At 38.5% G+C, this 25,493-nt stretch overlaps 1 protein-coding gene across 26 annotated transcripts in view; it reads right to left on the bottom strand.

Moving 5' to 3' along the window:
* Positions 1–25,493, bottom strand: part of CAMK2D (calcium/calmodulin dependent protein kinase II delta) — a 314,058-nt gene that overhangs the window by 226,759 nt on the left and 61,806 nt on the right. The window lies entirely within an intron of this gene.

Consider the following 25,493-nt stretch of genomic DNA (forward strand, 5'->3'; position numbering starts at 1 on the left):
CAGAAAACAAAAGTTGAAAGGGGATCTCTTACAAGCTTATTTATGTAGGAAATATGCATAAATATGCATAAAAGAGTATCTTGACTCAAGATTCAAAGATCTTTCAAAGCTCTTTTTTTAAAACAACTATGAAAATAATAGCTAGGTGACAGGACAGCTATCACTTGGTAAACTTTCAAACAAATGGAATCTTTCATAATTTGATAGTTCTGGGCAGCTGAAAATCAGGTTACCTGAGGGTTAAATGAAAGAAATGCTTTCTGCTTGAGTTGTCATTAGAAGTCTTTGTACTAGAGTCCTGCAAAGAAGCTGCTTTTAGCAGCAGCCCAGTACCATTCACGCAGAGACAGCAGGTGGACTAGGGTGCTCTCCAGCAGACTTTGGGGGGGGGGGTCCCTGGGCAACTTACTGGGCCTCTCTGAAGACCAGTCCCCTTGGCTGTAAGAAGTGAAATCACAGTACCACAGGACATATGCAAGACTCCAAAGTCTTTTAGGCTCATGACGTCAGTGGGCTAGATGAAGATTTTTTCGATTTGTGTGATTCTGGGATTGTTTCTTGTTGTTTGTGGTTTGAGTTTGTTTCTTTGTTTTTTGGATATGCGATTCTTAAAAGTCTAGGTAGAGGCAAAGTACATCTAGCCCAAGGGAATTTTCCTAGCCTGATAATTTTAAAAATATATTTAAGTATAAAATAGAAACAGAAAACTACATATGCCATAAGCATATTGTGTAATGATGTTTTGCACAATGAACACACCATGAAAGCAGCACCCAGATCAAGAAACAGAACCTAATCAATACCCAGAACCCTCTCATACTCCCAGACCCCACCTCCCACACCACAGTAACCACTATCCCGACTTCAAATCACATAGATTTAGTGTGTTTCTGTCCTTTACATAAAAGGAATAATATGGTATGCATTGTGCTTTGGTATTTTACACCTGGAATACATTTAATTCATGTAATAATGTTCTGGGGTCTGATGTTAGCATACCATTAAGAGCTGAAAACCTGTTAAAATGGAGGAATGGGCAGATGAAAAAACAAATAAGGAAATATGAAGGTCAGTTAATGCTACAGAGGTAAACTTTCAAAGGCCTGATGTAACTGACATAATTTACTTTCTCTCCACAATATAAATAACTAGTGAATAAAATCAAAAGCAGCTTATATTTACTAAACACACATATGTCAGAATTCAGTCTCTTATCCTCTTCTCTTCTGATACATGGTATTGCCATTTAAATTCTTCCTTCTCCAAGCCCCTTTTCTTTAAACTCTTCTCTACATGTCTGCCATGGAGACTAGTTACATATTTCGCAGTCTCTGCTTCTCTGCTCTAAGTTAAAAAATCAACAATAATCAGGAATCCCCTGGTGGTCCAGGGGTTAGGACTCCGCGCTTTCATGGCCGAGGGCTCGGGTTCAACCCCTGGTTGGAAACTAAGATCCCACAAGCTGTGGACTGTGAACAAAAAAAGAAAAGAAAAATCAACAATAACACATGAAAGAAAACAGAAGTACTGACTCATATCCTTTAACCACAGATAGGGAGAAATCAAATTTTTTAAAAGTTACACTGAGTTTTGACAACTCTCAAAATACGAAAAAATATAAAATTCAAAATACAAAAAAGTAAGACAAATCTCTAACCGCAAATTTGAAATTAAAGCACAAGAAAGGAGACATCAACTCCCCCATTACAATATAAAATTGAATTTCTTAAAAATGCCCAGCACATATTCTTCATAATGAGATCATTTCCATAGTAGCTGTCAGACTCAGTGTTTTTCGGGTTTTTTTTTAAGTCAAAGATAACAATACCCAAACCACTGAGGAAGGAATAAAGAAAAAGAGAGAAGGAAGAAAGGAGAAAAGAGAAAGCCTCAGTTATACCCAAAATGATGTATTTGAAGAATAGCTAAAGAACACTTTAAATATCTCTAATGCACACAAGAAAAAGCTGCAATATTTGCTGTTTGTTTCTTTGCAAGGACTAATAGTTAATTATACAAAAAAAACTTAGTGAAAACGTATTTACAGATAAAGAATGGTGATTTTAAAACTACAACTTACTACAAATGCCACAAAAAGAACTAAGCACTTTACTTGTCAAAGGCTTCGCTCATGTCCAGTAAAAAAATCCTATACAGTTAACCTATATGAAAATCACAAACCGTAATAGTGACTGAACTTTTCCTTTTCGGGTATCTTCATTTAATCTGAAAATATTACTTCCAAATTAATAAATTACAGAATATGACATAGCTATCATTAAAAAGTGTATTCATCTGTGACTTGAGGAAATTCCTTCTACTAGTCCTGTTTTCACATGCTTAAGTTCTTCTCACTGACCAAGTTCTGTGGAAATGGAACCAGAAGCTATTAGAGATCAGTCTCATAAAAGAAAGGGGAAGGAAGGAAGATTAGGCTGAGTGAGACATGAAACTATTATGCAAGCCCAACAAGGCCTTGGCCCACTGAACCCAGGACAAGAGATCTCTGCAGCTGAAGTTAACGCCTGCCCCTACCTCCGCCCAGCAAGGCCCCCCCTCCAGCAAGGCCTACCCCAGCATCTGCCACACTTCCTTAATAGCTGACAAGCTTAAAAAAAGCTTAATAGGTCCAAGAAACTGGGTGAGACGAGAGAAGCGAAAGGACAAAATGAGAGCAACTCCAGGGTAATTCCCTTAAGGAATCACAGGGCTGAGGGCGGCTGCTTTCACAGATGAGGACACTGAGGTCCGCAGAGATGGAAATCTGCCCGGTCACACAGAACTAGAAAAGAAAATGTTCTCTGCGTCATGGGAAAACCTGTCCTTGGCCTGAATGTAGGCGACCTCCGGTTAGGATACAGAGTGATGGCCCCATCCCGTGCAGGGACTTCAGACAAGGGAAGAACTCCTAATGGCAGGTCTGCCCGTTTCTCTGGGGCAGTGCTGGGCAACTGGCTGGCATGGCATAATTAATCTTCACCATCTCCCTGTGAGGTAGGTAGGTCACAAAGAGCATAACCCTAAATTAAGACCCAGTGAGAATGAAATACAAAAAGGGTTCCTGTAGTTTTCCTATAATCATTCAGTAAATTAAGGAAGCACCAGCAGAAGATCAGGTATCAGCTTCCTGCTGACCGCATTTACCGAGGCAAATACAATAGCTGTACTGCAAGCTGTATTTAAGCTTAAGTTTCTTCTTCTCCTTTCCTTCCTCCCATCTACCATAGATGATACTTTATATTAAAAATGAAAAATGAGATAAACTGTACACTCAATTTTCAGTGCAAAGATAATGATCTAACCAATCCTAGCAGGTCATTCAATAGCCACAGAAAACTCCAAAGCTGTTCTGAGAAACAAAATCTGACCTTAAATTTTATCCCGAGTTCATTCCAAGCTACATGTACAAGGATCATGTGTGCTTATTCGTTCAGTCGTGTCCAACTCTTTGTGACCGCATGGACTGTAGCCCGCCGGGCTTCTCTGTCCATGGGATTCTCCAGGCAAGAATACTGGAGTGGGTTGCCATGGCCTCCTCCAGGGGATCTTCCCAACCCAGGGGTTGAACCCAGGTCTCCTGCATTGCAGGTGGATTCTTTATCAGTTGAGCTACCAGGGAAGCCCAAGAACACTGGAGTGGGTGTGCTATCTCTTCTCCAGGGGATCTTCCCAGCCCAGGAATCAAACTGGAGTCTCCTGCATTACAGGCGGATTCTTTATCAGCTGAGCTACCAGGGAAGACCATATGAGTGATCATATCGAGAGTTAAAAATCATAGATTAATACCTGGTTAGTCCACCATTTAATCAAATCCTATATTAAGATTTAAATAACTGCAAAATGAAATATTTTATTTAGACAGATGTCTTCCATTTAAAATATACTAAACGATATACCCCATATAAAAAATGGCCTTTCCACTTAAAATTTTCTACTTAATTAGTTTTGTAACTCCAGTATGTTTGTTTCCCTAGCTCAAGGCATATTTCTGAAACTGAAATTCTCAATCCAGTGAAAGGAAGAATGGGATGCAGGAACAGTGGACCTGAATTGGAATCCTGCCCTTACTTTCTGGGGCAATGGCTGAGTTTCCTTTTCTGAGCTTACATGTTAGAAGATGAAAATGCTTATAGGACAATTGAGAGACTTAAATTAGATTGCATGTATGGAAACTTCCATCACAGAACATGAGATCAATGTTTTAGCTGTTTTGATATGGGGAAGAACAATACATTAGATCTTTGTTTAATAATTCCTAAATATGAACTACTTTAAAAAGAGAATAAGGTAAATGAGAAAACTATACACAGAGATCTTTATAAATTGATTTTAAAATATTAGGTCCTTTAATTTTTCTAAATTGCAGAGTATTATCATTTAGATTCATTTTTTAAATTTATAAGTCTTGAAAATTCAAATCCTTAATTTATTTCAGCATCATTCAGACTTCAACTTCTAGTGCAACACTGACTGAAATTATAGCACAATTATGAGTAGGCCAAGTTTTTGTTCTTATCTTTTCCTCCTCTATGGCATCCCAAATGCCTAGAATCCTCAAATAATCTCCATCTCTCTAACCCTCTGTCCTGGTGAAACCATGCAAAGATCTTTAATTTGGCATTTATTTTATTTCCAATTAGAAATAATATCATCTTTAACATTTAGTACAGTAACAAAGAAAAGTGCTCCTCCACTATTATTATTAAATGTTTCAATTCAAACATTCTTCAATTAAAGTCAAAATGAGTCATCAAAGTTTTACTGGATCAAAGAAGGGCTAAAGTACATGGTGCTCTGTGACTGTAATAAACCTCACTGAATTCACTTCTTTAGAGAAATAAAAGGCTCTCCGTTTCACCATATTCAATCATCTGCCAGTTTCTCTAAATATACTTGAATCAGATGATCTATAATCAAGAAAACAGAATGAAAGAGGGTACTGAGGAATTAGTCAATGCTCATCCAACATCTGGAAACTGACTTTCTAAATTAAAGTGAATAGAAAAATAAGAAGCAGAACATTTTAAACACAACTTGTATGTGCTGTTTTATTCCATCCATGACATTTAATTGGCAACCTCAACTCCAAGCAATGGGCTGTACGCACTAATTTTTTCCCACCCACCTCTTATCATACCCAGACAAGAGAAACTATTTTAAGTGGGTGTAATGGTTTGGTTTCAGGCATTTCAAAATCCTCCACCACCTGCACAGGAAACTCTGACTGAAAACCAGGCATGGCCCCTCAGCGCAGTACCCAGGACATGGCAGTGGGCCTGAGGGGTGAGTCTGGTTAGGAGATGGTCACACGAAATCAGCAGGGGGACCTGGTACTCCCAGCGTGTGACATGTTTTCCTCTCAGTAGACGTTGCTGTCAGATTCTGGTCGCCTCTACCTTCTTGCAATTGTAGGAAGCAAACTGATTCAGCATTTAATTTTATTAAATACTGACAATATTTCTTGAGTGCCACCCATGAATCTGGCTCTGTGCTAGGTGTGCTGAGGATACAAAGACGAGAAAAACGGATCCAAGACCTCAAGAAGCCCCGCAGGTCAAGAAGTAAAAACAAAGATAGATAAATAGCACCATACAATGAGGGAAGCACCAAAGCAGAGTTACACATTAAGTACTGTGGGAACAACAGGTGGGAGAAAAAACAATGCATAAAAGAGGTGAAGGCCCATCTGGGCTTCGAAGAATAAGTATGGGTTTTCCAATGAGACAATGATGAAGCAGATTCTAGACAAAAAGCATAGCATGACTAACACTACAGAGTCAGCAAAAAAGTATTCATAATGTTTGGAGAAGAGAAAATAGTTTAATATACTTGCTGTGAACAAAGACCTCAAACATAAGCTAGGGAGAACCTTAAAAAGCTGACAAATTTCAGTTGACCACTGAACAACACGTGTTTGAACTGTTATTAGTCCACTTATATATACTGATTTTTTTTCTCAATAGTAAATATTACAGCAATATACAATTTGCCATTTGTTCTATCCATGGATGTGGAGGAACCTCAGATACAGAAGGACTGTAACTCACACACAGACTGTCAATGCACACAAGGTAGGTGTCTCTAACCCTCTTGTGCTGTTGAAGGTTAACTGTAATCCAATACTGAGAAGATAGGAACCATGCTGCAGAGAATGTGGGCTTTAATTAGAAGGGTGAACTAACAAGGGTGAACTAACAGGGGTTTTTTTGCAAGGAAGTATAATACAGTGGTTATGTACAGAGATTCTAGAGTTAGACTGCCTGGGTTCAAATACCAGCGCATCCACTTACCACGAGGTTTATGACCACGAGGTTTATGGGCTAAGTGCTTTGACCTCTTTGTGCCTCAGTTTCTTCTTATAAAAAACGAACACATTAATAGTACCAACTTCATGCAGTTGTAGAGAGATTTTTATATAAGAACAGAACAGTGTCTGGCATACAGTGAGCAGTACCAAAGTGCTGGATATTGTTATTTTAGAAAAATTAAGTTGATGGTATTATAGAGTTTGAAACCAAAGAAAAAAAGATTGATTATAGGCAAGGATTTCAATTAGACTAATGAATATTGTATCTGAAAAAATTAAAATTCATGAAGACATTTCTCCAAACAGAATAATCATCCATCATATAAATTAACATATAATCAATCCAAAATACATATATATACGTACACAGAAAAGTTACTATTCATTCATTCCAAATGAGACACAAATAAGTGCATGTGTGTCTCCAAATTCCTAGGCAAACTGACAGATACGCTATGTTACAAGTTATAAATATACTCCCTGTAGACAACCTAGTAGTATAGGTTGTAGTATATACATACATATAGTATTGTATGTATAAATGTAATTTAAAATTTAGTAACTTGGAAAGCAGAAAAGAATGAATGCTTTTTTCTTTGTGCATCTGGGGACTCACTAAGAATGAGGGGCAAGGAAGATCACACATCCTCTCCGAGACATCTCCCAGGCCCAGGATCAGAGATGAAATTCAGCAGGAAAAGGGTAAACATATGGCTTCCTAACTCTCCTTTTTGGCTAGCAAGTCCCATTTACTGGAAAAGCTTCAGAAATTCTTACCAAAAATCCATTTAAAATCCCCAAATTCTACTTCTCAGAAAAATAATATTTCTCTTCAGTCTAGAAATAACATCCAGGCCTCAAAGTGCTATACTGTCATTACTTCTAAAAATAAACCAAGCAGATCAAAATCTTGAGGTCAGTTTCAAATAATGTGCTGCAGCAGCTTTAGAAGCTGTGGCCCCACTGCATCCCACTGGAGGCGGTGGGTTCCCTGAAAAGATAAACCTGCTCGTCCTTGTCTCTGATGAACACACCTGCAGAGAACCGGACAGGCCTCAGCGACAGCAGAGGCTGAGCCAAGTCCTTCACTCTGCTTGACTGCCTTTAGTAATACGCGCCCGGAGAGAGCACACCAATGAAAGGACACATTCTTCAAACACAGCAGCTTTTCCAAATGGCAGCTGAGCCCATCTCCCAGAACCCTGTAAATGTCCAGGGCCCACTATCCTGTGTAAGAGCCCCTGATACCACCTTACATGGTTTGAACAGATATATACATAACTTACATTCAGATTTCAAAAAGGAAACTCATGAACTTATAGAGGACAGTAAAATACATCTATCAACTATGAAAATAAACAAAAATAGGCAATGTAAAAAAGTGATGAGTAGAGGCTTCCTTCGTGGCTCAGACAGTCAAGAATTCGCCTGCAACGTAGGAGACCCAGGTTCGATCTCTGGGTCGGGAAGATCCCAGAGAAGAGAATGGCTGCCCACTCCAATATTCTTGCTTGGAGAATTTCATGGACAGACGAGCCTGGCAGGCTGCAGTCCATGGGGTCACAAAGAGTTGGACACAACTTAGCAACTAACACTTTCACTTTTCAGGGACATTTTAATTTTATGTCAATATAATCATGAAAATTTATCAGAATAAATAGGCACTTTTGAGAACCAGAAGAGATAAACATTTAGTTACTATTTCCTCATTATTTTCCTTGAAAAATACAATTAAAAGATATAGTAAAAAAATGAGGAATGAATGAATGACAAGTCACTACAATGTACTTGATTCTAAGTAACATCCTTGACCCATTAAATAAATTTTTATCTCAAAGGTAATGGGAAGAATTTATCAAAATATTTTCACATAAGAAAGTCCAAATAATTGAGATGTATCTACATGAAAAAGTACCCTCTGGGACACTTCTGTAGTATCAGTCTCTGTTGTTGTTTAGTCACTAAGTCATGTCTGACTCTTTGTGACCCCACGGGATTTCCCATGGGCTCCTCTGTCCATGGGATTTCCCAGGCAAGAATACTGAAGTGAGTTGCCATTTCCTCCTCCAGGGGATCTTCCTCATTCAGGGACTGAACTCACGTCTCCTACATTGGCAGGTGGATTCTTTACCACTGAGCGACTAGGGTAGCTGATAGTATCCCATCAGCCTTTGTATCTTTTCTCAAATCTTTGTGAAAATATTCATAAGCAATGGTACTAAAAAGAACATTTTATTTATACTATCTTCCCAACAACAAAATCTTAAGTTATTTTTCTAAATGCCATGATTTGCACACTTTGGGGAGATCTCATCTTGCTAAAGAAGGATTTTTATTAGACCCTTGATGTACTGACCTTTAAATTTAAGAAGGAAGTACACATCTTAGTTCTGGAACCATTTTCTTTCCTGAGTAATTAGAAATTTGGGGAATTAAATTTGCAAAAAAAAAAAAAAAAAAATCAGCCACAAGCCAAATATGTGGAGTCTTGTAATGCTCTGAATGTAACTGATGCTGTTGGAGAAGACTCTTGAGAGTCCCTTGGACTGCAATGAGATCAAGCAAGTCAATCCTAAAGGAAATCAATCCTGAATATTCTATAGAGGGAATGATGCTGAGGCTGATGCTCCAATAGTTTGGTCACCTGATGCGAGGAACTGACTCATTGGAAAGACTCTGATGCTGGGAAAGATTGAAGGGAGGAGGAAAAGGGGATGACAGAGGATGAGATGGTTGGATGGCATCACTGACTCAACGGACATTGAGTTTGAGCAAGCTCCAGGAGATGGTGAAGAACAGGGAAGCCTGGCATGCTGCAGTCTATGGAGTCACAAAGAGTAAGACAGGACTGGGCAACTGAACAACAACAAAGATATATTTTTAATATGATCATTGAGAAAAAAAAGCTTTCAGCCCTGATTTCTCAGTAAGAGAACCATTCTTATATATGCTGGTTAGCGTAAGTTTATCCCACAAGTCTTAATACCAACATAGTAAACTCCTCTCTTGTTTTAAATACATGTACACACATATACACAAACTAGATTGTTCAAATAATAGTTTCACAATACAAAAATCCAATATTAATGGAGATACAAGTTTCTCAGTTCACAAAATTCACCTGGGAACTAGCCACGGGCACTTATGTTCTCTTCTTTGAATCTGTATGTTGTGTCCTTTCCTAAATGAAGCACAGGAAATTATCAACAATCCTCACCTATTTTTCCCCCCCTTTCTGCATTTTACGGAAATAAGTTCATGTTAAATTTTGAGCTGCGTGCTATTGAAGGGGAGGAAAAACCATTTTAGAGCACACAGTAAGTAACCATTTCCTATGTTCCTAGGTAATCTGTTATAAATCATTGCTTACATGTGACCAACAGTAACAAACCCCTAGCAGTACAACATCCACACAAATGTGCGATGTATCAATATAAATGTTTATGGACCAAATAAATATCAACTGGCCTTACATGCCATTTTATGTGGCCTGTGGTCACAAACCATCTTCTTAAGGGCAAGCCAGGTCATCAATCAAATCCAATTCAAATAGTTTAACCAACTAGGATGAAAAAATGGATAGCCTAAAAAGCTGTCAGTCCCTTTATCAGCACCAATGACTAAAATGGACCTATGGGCATTCAGAATTAATAATAAAGTCAGACAAAGGACAATAAAACTGCCTGCTACAAGTAAGCCTCAGGTTTGTCTTATGGCTAAACAAGGAAATCTTCAGTCTCCAAAGCTTTTTATCTGGCATACACTTTATAAAAAATAAGAAACTTAAGAATTCCTTAGACACCCACCCACCAGCTGAAAATGGGTAGCTTCTGACTGTTCTTGTCAATAACATGAGAGCAGCCAAACACAAATGAGATATTTTTATTCTCCCTTTACTCTTAACATAAAATATTAAATCATCAGGCACTCTGCCTGTTTCCTACACCCCTCCCTCCTTGGTTCAATTATCACAGAGAATCTCAAACAAACTTTATAATTTTCAGGCAGTTCTTTGTTACAAAATTATATATGAATTAAAACTTAAAATACTATGAAAGAATAATGTTGACATTTTTAAATTGAAACACACACACACAAGAGAAAAAAAAAAGCTTCACACCTTATCAAACAAAACCATTAGGTGGATCAAGCTCAGCAAAGGAAAAACAACTCTCTTAATTACTAAATGATGACTGATTTCTCTAGTTGCTAACAAGTCTTTCAGAAGATTCTGCACTCCAACGTTAGCCATCAAAACCATGTCTATTGCAATGAGGGTCCAAAACTTTTACCATCCAAAAGCATCATGAGGCAAAGTAAGTAGACCTCTCCTTTATATCATGTATCTACCAAACCTGTGCCCTTCATGAGGATGTCTGTTCTCAGAAATTCATCCCTAAAACAACCTTGTTCAAAAGAGCTTAGATGCCCTGCGGAGAGGGAGGAGGCAGTCTCTTTTCTAACCATGCCCAGTCTTTAAATATGTGAAAATAAAACATCTTCCCACTATTTTCCAGTTAAATGACATGGTTTCTGTTACATGTACTTGACATTAGAAATAGTATAGTAAACCATCTATTTACGCAGTCAACTTTCTCCATGTAGATGTTTCTGAAATTCGTGTCTCTAGCATGACCTCTGTTCTGATTTCCAAACATCTCCATCTGCCAGCTGTCCATCTTCACAAGGCTGTCCTACAAGGGGCTTCTGAAACATCCTTCAGAGACCAGAACTCTTTCTCTTCCAGCTCCTGTTGCCCAGACTTGCTCTGTCCCCTTTCACTCCTGACTTTCCTTCATCAGTGTATTCAGTCCCACAGCTGTCAACTTTCTGACCCTGAACTGTCAAATCCAACCCATATCTATCTCATCTTCCACTTCCACCGCCCTAAGCCACATCGTCATTGCTTCCTGTCTGGATATATAACCCTGTCTTTCAGTCTCTTTTGATCCTATACCAAAAAGTGACCATGAAAGAAAAAAAGAGCAAAAACAGTTTAACATGCAAAGAGAGGAATGAATACATTTGGAAAAAAAAAATAGTTAAAAGGATAAATTAGAACAAACTAGAATATGTAGCTCAGATGGTAAAGAATCTTCCTCCAATGCAGGAGGCCCAGGTTCGATCCCTGGGTTGGGAAGATCCCCTGGAGAAGGAAATGGCCACCTACTCCTGTACTCTTGCCTGGAGAATTCCATGGACGGAGGAGCCTGCTGGGCTACAGTCCATGGGGTCGCAAAGAGTTGGACATGACTGAGCAACTAACACTACATCCCTAGAACAAGAAGGGAGGGGAGAAGATGGGAGATTCTTCCTTAATCCCTATCACTCTTCCTGTCCTGTTCAGCCTCACTCTGAACTAGAACAAAGCTGTTTGCTGCTGAATTCCCTCCATTCCGAGTTCTGACCTTAAAACTCACAGGTGTACATATATAAGTTAATGAGAGAACTTCATACACACATGCATAATTTCACATGTGTGAATAACTGGGTCTGTTTTCATCTCAGTTTTTACCAAGTACAGCTGACCCTTGGATAACACACATGGGTTTGAATGCACTTATATGCAAACGTTTTTCAGTACTAAGTACTGCAGTTCCACATGATCCATAGTTGACTGAATCCACAGATGCAGAACCACACATATGGAGGAACTGCAGATACTATGGGCCAACTATAATTCATACTCAAATTTTCAACTGCACACAGAGGGTTGCCATCCTAACCCCCCACCCCCCACCCCCAGTGTTCAAGTGTCAAATGTATTTTAAAACATATATAAACTGTTTTGTATAACAAGCTGAATCATCAAGATTGAATGTGATAAAATGTGGTACCCCTCTTCAGGACCCAGGCACTCATTCCTTAGTTGCTGGGATTGTTGGAGGTGGCTGGCTCTCAGCTGAGTCCTCCAGGGACCGTGAGCAGCATCTACTGAGGCTCCATGCACAGGTTTAAACATTCAACCTCCTTAGCTAAAGTTGGACAGTTTTGAAGGGTCAGTCCCACTCTAGGCTCCATTGTAAAATACACAAAGGCCTTTCTTGGGGTGATTACACTTCCACTTTTAATGCTGCCCAGTCCTTCGTTTTCACTGCCTCAGAGATGCTGATCCAAGTGTGACTAGATAACTTCCCTGTGACTTTCCTTCATGTAAATCTCCATCCCAGAGTCTGTTTCTTGACAGCCTAAGATATAAGGCCTCTAAGTTCCTACCTAAACCAATCACTCCCAATCTTTCCAACCCCATTTCAATCTACTCTCAGTTTTGATCATTACAGTCCAGATACACTAATGGCCTTTCTTTTCCTCCATCTGTCCTTCTTATTGTTGTCTCAGTGGGTTGTTTTTTTTTTTTCTTTTTTCCCTCTGGCTTAAATATTCTTCCTCTGGCTTTTTCCATGGGTAGCTCAATCTCATCATTCAGGCCTCTGCTCAAATGTTACTGCCACACCTCTTATTACTCTTTCTCAAGCAGCTCCACTCTCATCCTATTAATCTGAATCACATCACCCTCTTTATTCCCTTCATAGCATTCAACACAATCTGAAATGATCGTATGTGTTTATTACTTGCTTAAAATAAATCTGTTCCCATCTCTTACCATTCTCCCACTCCCACTAAAATATTAACTTCTTGAAGGCAAGGACCTGTGTGTTCACTAGTGTTTCTCCAAAGTCTAGAAAAGTGCCAGGCACGTGATGGGTGCTCATTCCTGAATTCACACTGGTGCAGGTATTGATAAAACTGTGAGAGGAGAACAAAAAGTCACACGTCTATAACCCCTACCACCCTGGCCAACAGAACATCTCATCTAATCCAGCAAGAAATCTGTAGAGAAAGATTCCAGAATGTTAAGGATGCAATGTATGAAATAAAGCAAACTGAGCTCCCAGATGTGAAAGGTCCTCCTAGCAGATCTGTGCCCATCCTGATCGTGGTCTTATATATAAGTCTGCAAAGAATTATTACCTTGGAGAAACTAAGGAAAAAAATAATGGAAATGTTGTTATGATGTTCATTTTAATAACCGAAGTTATATCTTTCAAAATGTCTATTGAATGATTTCCACATTATTAAGCAGTTCCTAGCAACTGCCTTCACCTTTTGCCATGTATGATGATGACTGGACCTCTGCCCCACTTTAAAATATCTAAAATATCTATATTTTCCTAAAATGTTGAATGATTTTCAGATTGATCATGGGCAGGCTTTAATTTAAACGTATTCAACACATATTCATGGACTTCACTGTGTGCTGTGTATTGTGCTAAGCTACTGTAAGACTGAAATTCATGAACTGCAGTTCTATGTATGATATTAGTTGCTCTTCAATCTTGAGCCAGTTTCTCTCTCTTAACACTGCTCTACTGATACTGGTAATAAATCACATAGGAAATATGAAAGGGGTTGTTTGTGAATGCTCTGAGGCCCAAAATTCTTAGACACAAACTAAGAATATTTTACAACACTAGAGAAGTTATTATCACAAGCACAAAGTAATTAAAATTCATGATTGTCTTGCAATATACAACATAAAATACTCCTTAATATAAAGTGTTCTGCCTTCACAACAACCCAAGTGCATTAAGGCATTCATTGTCATTACTATCATAAAAGACTCCTAAAAAATGGAACACTCTCCATTGAAATTAAAAAGACAAGGATTATCCATCACAACATTTTCAAAAACTGGCAGACTGAAAACCCTACTTGCTCTGCATAGAGTCCTAGACTTAGGTGCCATATCTGCTCCACTAATAATTTAGAACATGAAAGCATATACTCTTTAGAATATTAAAGCTAATTATGCATCCTAAATTGGAAAACTGGGTTGAAAGAAGTACACAGTATGATGATGGGACTAAAAGCAATGGCATCAGGTTTCGTAGATTTTCCTGGGCTATATCCAATAGCTACATCTACATTTTAAAAGATTAATCAATGTTCCCAAATGCAGACAGGGGAAATCCCAATTACATTCACCACACTGCTTAAATGGGTGATGTGGGAAAACGGCCAAGTTACACAATGATTCTTGGGTTCTCTTTTGTGTTTGATGAAATTTTCTTTCTACTCCTGAGAAAAGGACAGAAAAATAAGCAATACATGGAAAAATAAAGTCAGCCATGAAACAATTCTATAAGCATGACTTAAAATGCTACTGAGGAAATCACTGAGATTCTTAGTAAGGACTCAATTGTTCAATCTTCAACCTCTTGTTCTCTAAGAAAAGATTATCTCCAGCACTCAAAAGTTCTTCATGAATTCCAGGTGCCTTGTCCCTGCACAAGAGTTCTCTGCTAACCTTATTTCTTTTCATTCATACACGAAAATATCAATTCATCTTAAGAGGATAAAAACAGGTATCCTTAAACCTCCTGATAAAATAGACTTAAAATGAGTATAATATCAATTTGGTAATATCATTCACTAAATAAAAGTACATCTATAATTTTCAGTTTGTGAACTTTTTGAGTAATATTATTTTTTGATGATTTACATAGTTAATTCCTTTTACAACAAATGATTTACATATACAGTTAATTTCTTTTCCTTTACAGAAAACATACTTGCATAAACTATTTTTGTTATATATTTCATGAACACGGGTATATGAATTTTACATTATTCTTAGGAATATTATCTTAACTGACTATCATTTAAGATGAATTTTGTTTTCAAGTTCTATTAATATAATTTGCAGAACTGCTTATAATGGTTTTCATAAAGCACAGTATTCATGAAAGTTTTTAATTCCTTATTCAATCACGAACCTACAGGAAGTCATTTATACTCCCTCTGACCCACAGGAGATGTGAAAAGTAAATAAAACCAGTCTGTAGCAGACTGGTTAAAAACTGGCTAAAAACTGTCTCTGAGCTAACCTTCCTGATAGATATCATCCACAGAACAGAACAATTGTCACTGTTTAGTCATGTCCAACTCTTTGTGACCCCATGGACTGTAGCCCCTCAGGCTCCTCTCCATGAAATTCTCCAGGCAAGAATACTGGAGTGGGTTGCCATTCGCTTCTCCAGGGGATCTTCCTGACCCAGGGATTGAACCCACGTCTCCTATATTGGCAGGCGGAGTCTTTACCACTGAGCCACCAGGATAGGCAAGAACAATTCTGAGTAAGGGGTTGGATAAGAAAGCCAATCCTAAATAACCTCCTCAGGTAGCATTCTGGAATTTCCGATGTGGTTTTCATTACATTGTCAGAAGCAATATCTGTAAAGTTTACGGGCACCAAAACTCCCATAAAAAAATTCCTAGGAGCCTGCAAGTCAAGAAAACCAAATAAAGACTTAGCTAGCTCAGCTAAATTCTGAAATATTAACAGATTTGTTAAAGATTTTATTAGTGTAAAGTATTTGGAGATTTCCCAATAAAATATTGTCTTTTATTGGTAGCTCAGTTAAGCCCTTGCTAAAAATCAGCTTCTCATTTCCTTAGACTCAAATACTCCTCTGCTGATCGTTACAGAGAAAATGGAAACATTAAGTAGAGACAGCAAGTGGCAGAACAGAAAGAATTAATGCCCTATTTCCCTTCTCCTTGGATCTATTAGTTACTCATATTCCTTGCATTCCAACTGGGATGGAAATGTTTGATATTTGAAAGGTTAATGGGGCGCTATTGGAAATTTTTGTTCAGGTGCTAAGAATTTTAAAACATTTCTGTAAATTCTGAGGTCAAATATAGGTATAAACAAATGTAACTACAAAAAATAAAATGTTATCAATAAAAATGTTTTCACTTGTCTAGATGATAGCTTTTGGGGGGTTAGCTAAAGGAAACATTTTAGACTTTCTTATACTACCTGTTTTCTAATTTTAAAATCTACTAAAATGAACCCAATTAAGAAGATGTTATCTGCTATAAAACCATTCTTTAAGCATTCCAACACTAAATGAAAATGAGTTTAATGTATCCACTCTCTCTCACTTATTCATGCTAGAGTAGATCACCAAGAAAAAGCCAAAATTTTCCCCCTCTATGTACAAACCTCTCCTGTTTTTCAGTCTTTAAATATCTTTTATGAAAATACAAGACTCATTCATTATCCATGTTAGCCAACTAGCTTTTCTGGGGGTAGATGGGATTAATCCAGGGGTGTAAGAAACAGCCAACCTGTCCAGAGAATGGAAATACCATCATCTGACCTCAAACTTTAGGAGTTTCCTGATTCCTTGACCAATGGAGCATGGAGATACATTAAAGTCTTCAGGAAAAGAAAGATCTAGTTTCTCACCCACTGCTGACTTATTAATGAAGCATTAATACAAGCTTTCACTAATGCTCTTAGTTCTTGCAATGAAGCTGTTCTCCAAGTGCCATCTATATGTTTATATTCTGAGAACAGTCAAGAATAAGAAAGAACATGCAACCTACTAAGAAAGAATGTTTTATGTCTCTCTCAAAAAGTAAGTGTTTCTACGAAGGAAAAGTCAACGTCTGGGTTTACAAGAGGCATTTACTTGGGAATGTGGGTCACATGTTCATTAACTTAGAGAGAAGGGGCAAACAGCTTTGACTGTAATACTTCTTGCGGGCATGATCATGATCTGTGGGATGCAGGACAGACAGGGAAGGTCAGAACCCTTTACTCTGCATGCCCTCTTGCCCTGTGCTCTAATTAATCACATATGATGGAATGAAAACAATTTATCAGAATATTGTCAAAAACATCAAAAGGTTCAAAAGCTTAATTTTAATAAGCTTTTCCTTTCACTACTAAACTACTACAACCTAAGGTACGGTTAAATATTGTCTGACATTGGTTCAGACATATGGTCAGACATTGTCTGACCTGTGTGAGTATAGGTTCTCAACTGACTATCAAGTTTCTTAAAGCCAGAAACTCTTAACAACACTTCTATCATCCACAGCACAGGTACACAGTGTTCTAAATATGTTTATAGGATGATTCACAGATGGGTAGCCCTTGATTAGCATAGCTGATGCAAAAATAAATATTTCTAACAAAAGAAACATGAAAGCAAGTTTCCAACTTTCTATTTAGAACATGATCTGATCATAAGTGGAGTCATCAAGAGAGCCCTTCATCTTACTGAAATAAGTGTTCATTCTGGCTACATCTCGAAATGAGAAAAGCAGATGTTCCTTCACCTCCCCAGAGCTGGATGGTAAGTGTCAATACTACTGCCATTTTGGACTTTGTGGGATACGAAGATGGGTAAAAATTAGTAGAATAAATAGAGAAACTAAATGAAAAAGGGTGTGGGGAGGTCATGGGGAACTTACCATCTATATATTGACAAATACAACTTTTTATCTCCAACCCTGACCTGGTCCCTGAATTCCAGATGGTAGCTAAGGGTCAGTTCTTATTTCTGTTCACACATCTGAAAAATGCCCATTTAACATGTCCAAACTTAGCTCTTGTTCTTTCCCTTCCAACCTACTGTTCCTTCAGTTTTCCCCATTCGTGCATGCTAAGTCGTTTTAGTCGACTCTTTGCAACCCTGTGGACTATAAACGTGCCAGGCTCCTCTGTCCATGGGATTCTTCAGGCAAGAATACTGGAGTGGGTTGCCATCCCCTCCTTCAGGGGATCTTCCCCGACCCAGGGATCAAACCTGCATCTCTTATGTCTCTTGCACTGGCAGGCAGGTTCTTTACCATTAGCACCACCTGAGAAATCAGTTTTCCACATCTCAATAAATAATAGCTCCAGCCTTCTAAATAGCTCAGGCCAAAAGTTTTATCCTCAACATCTCTTTCCCTCATATCCTTATCCAACTGTCGGCATCTCCCACTGGCTCTGCTTTCAAAATATAACCAGAACCCAAGCACTATAAGCACCCAGGTCCAAGCCAACATTATGTCTCACCTGGAACACTAGAACAGCCTCCAGTTTGTCTCCCTGCTCCTGCCCTGGTTCCCGTCAATCTACGTTCAACACAGAAGCCAGAATGATCCCTAAGTCAGATAAATATTACGCCCCATACACAAAACCTTCCAAAGGTTCCCCATCTCACACAGCATACAAGACACAGGTGTTATGATTCACACTGTCCTGTGTGATCTGTGCCCCAGCTCCCATCCCCACCCCCACCCACTCACACACACACTCTTAATCTCATCTTTCTCTCCCTAGCTCCAAACACATGGGCCTCCTTGCTGTTCTTTGAACATATCAGGTATGCTACTGAATCAGAATCCCTTAACGTCCTGATTCCTCTGCTCAGAAAGCCCTCCCCACAGGTATTTATGTGGTTATTCCCTTACCTCCTTCAGAACTTTTCGTAAATGTGCCATACTAAGTGAGGTCTTTCCTAACCATCCTGTTTTAAATTACAATTCACACACCTCAACAGACACACATACCCACACCTATATACATATACTCCTAAGCCCCCTTCTCTTCCTTCTTTTTTTTTCATGGCCCTTATTACCAACTCTTATATTAACACTTATATTTATAACTAAAATGTTACCTCCATGAAGGTAGGTATTTTCTTCTATTTTGATTTCTACTGTATCACCAGGACCTAGAAAGGTACCTGGCACATGGTAAGCTATCAGTAATTATTTGTTTAATAAATAAGTGGACCACTAAGAAGCAAGAGAGAAATACTGTCCACATACTCATTCATGATGGATTTCAGTCATCTCCCTTGCACTCTTGAGTACTATAATCATCCATCATTACTAGTAGTCCATCCATCACTAATTCTCTGTTAACACCAGCTATTAAGTAACTGTATGTGTGTGGTCCAGAAGCAGCTCTGACCTGTCGGGAGCCGCGACAGGCATTACTAACAAAATGGAGGCACGGCCTCAACCCCCTCTCCTCATCCCGCAGGCACGGTCCCAGGATGAAGGAGTTGTGATTCTGACTTGTCCTTTCCTTCCTCCGGTTGAGTTGGCTGAAAAGAATGTTATAATCCATAAAGTTAACTATTGACATTTGTTCAAGGATCTTTACAAAGAATGTTCCAGGATGAGCACACAGGCTGCAGCTTGAGGCCATGGGAAACATTGTTATCTGAAACCTGCCTGTAAGGGGAATGTTTATGGCAAAAGAAGTTTGCTGAGTTTAGGGGTTAGGAATAATTAAGAAGAGTTAGAAGCTAAAAGTTTAAGGTATGTTGTAGTGTTGGCATATTTTACTATAGCTTATGGTAACTAGGTATTTTAGAGATACTAATAGCTAAAAGCCTTTTTAGGAGATGATGAGCTTAAGTTAATAGGGGATAACAGGATTTAGAAAGATAAGAAATAAACTGAGGAATGTGATAAACAGCCCAGAGACAAACTTGAGTTACAATGTTATCACAAGGACAATTAAGAGGGAACTCTGAAGGACAACAATGATATATGGAGACAGTAAATATAGGTGAGGGGAAACTGAAGATGCCATACTTCTGACCTAATGCTTTTGTAAAAGTATAAAAGAAAACCTGATGCTTAAAATAAACATGCAGCCCAGTGCTTTGAGCGAGAGACTGCATCATTTTCATTCGCCGGCCCCATTCATCCCTTCAGGGCGTTTCCCTGGCTACCTGAGCTGGACTCCAGCACTGACCTTCTCATCTCCATCAGAGATGAGACAAAATATAGCAAACCAATCATAAAAGTTAATACTTATTGAGTGCTTACAATATACCAGGTACTGCGTTAAGCACTTTAATACGTTATTGAATCCTCACAGTATTGTAAAACACATATTTCTTTTTAAGAGGAAGAGACTGAAGCATAGCAACTTTAAAAAATTTAACTACCATAGGATCCAGCAATTTCACTTCTGGGTATTCAAAGGAAATGAAATTATTGTCTTGAAGAGATAGCTTCACACCCATGTTCACTGCAGCATTATTTATAATAATCAAAACATGGAAACAACCTAAGTATCTACTGGTGGATGTGTGAATCAAGAAAATGTGAGATACATAGATATATATTCACTTATATCCCAAATTCATAAAAACTGAGAGTAGACAAGTAGTTGCCAGAAGCTGAGGGGAGGGGAAGTAGGGAGATTTTAGTCAAATGGTAAAACTTCTAGTTATAAAGTGAATAAGCTCTGGGGATCCAATGTACAGGATATGACTATGTTAAAAATACCATTTTGTATGCCTGAAAGTTGCTAAGAGTACATCTTCAGTATTCTTACCACAAAAAAATAAGGTAATTACCTGAGGAGATGGATATATTAACTAAATTTATTATAAACAAACACCCTCTTCCAACAACACAAGAGAAGACTCTACACATGGACATAACCAGATGGTCAACACCGAAATCAGATTGATTATATTCTTTGCAGCCAAAGCTGGAGAAGCTCTATACAGTCAGCAAAAACAAGACCAGGAGCTGACTGTGGCTTGGATCATGAACTCCTTATTGCCAAATTCAGACTGAAATTGAGGAAAGTGGAGAAAACCACTAGACCATTCAGGTATGACCTAAATCAAATCGCTTATGACTATACAGTGGAAATGAGAAGTAGATTTAAAGGACTAGATCTGATAGACAGAGTGCCTAATGAACTATGGATGGAGGTTGGGTACAGGAGACAGGAATCAAGACCACCCCCCAAAAAAGAAATGCAAAAATGCAAAAAAGCAAAATGGCTGTCTGAGGAGGCCTTACAAATAGCTGTGAAAGGATAGGAAGCAAAAAGCAAAGGAGAAAAGGAAAGATATACCCATTTGAATGCAGAGTTCCAAAGAGTAGCAAGGAGAGATAAGAAAGCCTTCCTCAGTGATCAATGCAAAGAAATAGAGGAAAACAACAGATTGGGAAAGACTAGAGATCTCTTCAAGAAAATTAGAGATACCAAGGGAACATTTCATGCAAAGATGGGCTCAATAAAGGACAGAAATGGTAGGGACCTAACAGAAGCAGAACATATTAAGAAGAGGTGGCAAGAATACACAGAAGGACTGCACAAAAAAGATCTTCATGACCCAGATAATCATGATGGTGTGATCACTCACCTAGAGCCAGACATTCTGGAATGTGAAGTCAAGTGGGCCTTAGGAAGCATCACTATGAACAAAGTGGTGGAGGTGATGGAATTCCAGTTCAGCTATTTCAAATCCTGAAAGATGATGCTGTGAAAGTGCTGCACTCAATATGCCAGCAAATGTGAAAAACTCAGCAGTGGCCACAGGACTGGAAAAGGTCAGTTTTCATTCCAATCCCAAAGAAAGGCAATGCCAAAGAATGCTCAAACTACCGCACAATTGCACTCATCTCATACGCTAGTAAAGTAATGCTCAAAATTCTCCAAGCCAGGCTTCAGCAATACATGAACCGTGAATTTCCAGATGTTCAAGCTGGTTTTAGAAAAGGCAGAGGAACCAGAGATCAAATTGCCAACATCCACTGGATCATTCAAAAAGCAAGAGAGCTCCAGAAAAACATCTACTTCTGCTTTATTGACTATGCCAAAGCCTTTGACTGTGTGGATCACAACAAACTGTGGAAAATTCTTCAAGAGATGGGAATACCAGACCACCTGACCTGCCTCTTGAGAAACCTGTATGCAGATCAGGAAGCAACAGTTAGAACTGGACATGGAACAACAGACTGGTTCCAAATAGGAAAAGGAGTACGTCAAGGCAGTATATTGTCACCCTGCTTATTTAACTTATATGCAGAGTACATCATGAGAAACGCTGGGCTGGAGGAAAGACAAGCTGGAATCAAGATTGCCAGGAGAAACATCAATAACCTCAGATATGCAGATGACACCACCCTTATGGCAGAAAGTGAAGAAGAACTAAAGAGCCTCTTGATGAAAGTGAACGAGGAGAGTGAGAAAGTTGGCTTAAAGCTCAACATTCAGAAAACTAAGTTCACGGCATCTGGTCCCATCACTTCATGGCAGATAGATGGGGAAACAGTGGAAACAGTGGCTGACTTTATTTTTCTGGGCTCCAAAATCACTGCAGATGGTGATTGCAGAAACGAAATTAAGACACTTACTCCTTGGAAGGAAAGTTATGACCAACCTAGACAGCATGTTAAAAAGCAGAGACATTACTTTGCCAACAAAGGTCCGTCTAGTCAAGGCTATGGTTTTTCCAGTGGTCATATATGGATGTGAGAATTGGACTATAAAGAAAGCTGAGCGCCAGAGAATTGATGCTTTTGAACTGTGGTGTTGGAGAAGACTCTTGAGAGCCCCTTGGGCTGCAAGGAGATCCAACCAGTCCATCCTAAAGGAAATCAGTCCTGGGTGTTCATTGGAAGGACTGATGTTGAAGCTGAAACTCCAATACTTTGGCCACCTGATGCAAAGAGCTGAATCATTTGAAAAGACCTTGACGCTGGGAAAGATTGAGGGCAGGAGAAGAAGGGGACGACAGAGGATGAGATGGTTGGATGGCATCATCGACTCGATGGACATGGGTTTGGGTGGACTCTGGGAGCTGGTAATGGACAGGGAGGCCTGGTGTGCTGCATGCAGTTCATGGGGTCGCAAAGAGTCGGACACAACTGAGCAACTGAACTGACTAACTGATTTTAAACATTTTGCTATATATATATATATATATATATATATATATATCAAATCTTCACATTGTACACCTTTCACTTACATAATGTTGTATGTCAATCATAGCACAATAAAGATTGGAAGAAAAGGGGAAAAAAAGAGACTTTACAAATTTTATCATGGCTAGGAAGTGAAAGAATAAGGATCTGAATTTGGAACATCCAGACACCATTTTTTACCACTTGCACCTAGGAGAAAAATGTTGCCATCATGCAGAACAGCGAAGGTAATGTGTAAGTACGCTTTGAGGCAGTCTGACACATAGCCTAATGAAAGTTGATACTTGGATGTACAAGGGAGCACAACGTTCCCAACATCAAAGGTGTCAGACCTACCTGTACCAGAGGCAAGGGGGACCCATTGCGCCTGAGTCAGGAACTCAGTGATACTGACTGACAGTTTCTGCACAAGGGAACTGACTCTGGAACAAAGGTTTGGAAAAGGCTGAGGAAAGAAAAGGAAGGCAAAAATCTACATATGGAATATATATATATGTGCAAGAGCATGGAGACAGAAATGAGTGCATTCATTCACTCATTTGTTCAACAGTGTAAGTCCCCCAGTGCTATAAACACTGTTACACCTATCAGGGACATAAAGAACAAACAGAGGATTCCTGTGCTTAAGGAGTTCATCTTCTGACAAAGGCAGTTATGCACGAATGATTAAAAAGCCAGCCTGAAGAGGCCAGAAGATGCAGAGCAAGTTTTCTGGAGAACAGTGAAGGAAGAAGTTAGCAGATTAAAAGGGAAGAGATTACAGAGGATTTTGAGGGTCAGAGGAATTTGAATTTGGTTGTAAAAATATATTAATATTAGTTGTAGATTTCTGACATACAAAATAAACATCCATTGAATGAAAGGTCACAAGTTTAAAATGCATTCAAAGCCCTGGCCTGGTCACTATTTTTCTCCTTTATGCACTTGGACAACTATTCCAAGAGAGATAATTATTTGTTAGCATCTCTCAGCCCACTAATAATTTTGTAAAATATGAGAAGGATTTTTTCTTACTATACTATGCCAGTTCTTATGAGAAATGACTCATACAATTAATACCTCTCTGTTTTGAAATAACCTACAAAAAATGACAAAACGTAGCTGGTTTTCTTCCCCACTCCTCCCTTCATTTGGAAATGACTTTCTCAAATAGAAGTCCTTGGAATTGATCAAATAGCTCATTTTCTCCTTGAATTAAACTCCTAAGAACCACTGCAGAAGTCACAGGGTAAAAGAACCCACCTTCCCTTTCCTTCCTGCTCATAAAACTAGCAAGTCACAATGTTTGGTCTTCTAGGTCACAAAAGAAAAATCATTTATAAATGTCAATATTCATTCAATACCTATACCCAATGCTTTTATTTGACTCTTTCTAATACACTAACCTGGTCACATAACCACAGATCTCTGTGCCTCATATTCACCATCTACAAAACAGAATCACAACAGAGCTACCTGGTTGGGTTTCTGGGATAATTTAATGGTTAAATATACCACGTGGGTACAATAATGCTGGCCCACTGTAAACCCTCAAATACTAGATTTCATCATTGTTATCATTGTACACATCTTTATTTTTCTATCAGTGGTTTACATTTAAAATTCAAAAATATTTTACAAGTGTCATTTGCTGCTAAAATGATTCAAACAGTAAAAAGAGAAAAAGTCAAGATGAAAATCCTGTCATTATCACATCTGGCTCCCCTAATCCTCCTCTCCAAAAGTATCATTGTCTGTATGTCCTTCCAGACATATTTTGCATCAGGAAATATAACTATATACCTGGACACTTTAATTTACATATATCAGATAGCATTACAAAACCTGTTCTGCAATTTGCTCTCCTTTCATCTGATTATATGTCTTGTACACATTCCATATATGTTTGTATCGTTTTAACACAGCAGTTAATTTGGACACACTTGGCACCACAATTTATTTAATTGGTCTCCAACTGATAGACATAGAGGTGTGTCCAGTTTTTACTATTAACAAACAATGCTTCAATAAATATTTATATGTGTTGTTACACATTTTGGTGATTTTTGTCAATCTGAAGTACATTTGCTGGAATAATGGCTATATTTATATTTCAATTAGACAGTAATTGAAATATAGTTAATATCTTATTATACAACTGCCAGACTGCCTCTAGGAAATTATATACCTCAGTGGTACACTTTTGAAGTCTTAAAGATTACATTAATCTAATATGGATAGAAATACATGGACTCCAGCAGCTTGATCCCTGTGCTTATCTACTGGTATAGGTAGTTACAGGAGATGAAGGAACCAGCCTGAACAGACCAGAGGCACAGAAGATCTTTTCTGGGAAATACTGGAGGTAGCACTCTGTTATATGCCATGAAATTAAAATTAAAAAAACCCATCATGTAAAATGCTACTTTTATTCTGCTTATTTGCTATCTTTGTCTTATTGCTCATAACACCAATTGCATAATTTTGCTACCAAGATACTACTTTTCAGACAACACAGTCTCAGAAAAACACTGACATATTTAGCTGGTGTAAATAACTTTTAACAGTATGTTGTGGATACTCAAGGATATAAGCTAAGGTTTAGCAAGCAGTTAACCCTGACCTATCCACAGTCTACTAGTTGGAGAGACAGTAACACAACCACATT

Source organism: Giraffa tippelskirchi, chromosome 1, assembly GCF_054371585.1.
Source record: "Giraffa tippelskirchi isolate mGirTip1 chromosome 1, T2T-mGirTip1v1.2.pri, whole genome shotgun sequence".
Lineage (NCBI taxonomy): Eukaryota > Metazoa > Chordata > Mammalia > Artiodactyla > Giraffidae > Giraffa > Giraffa tippelskirchi.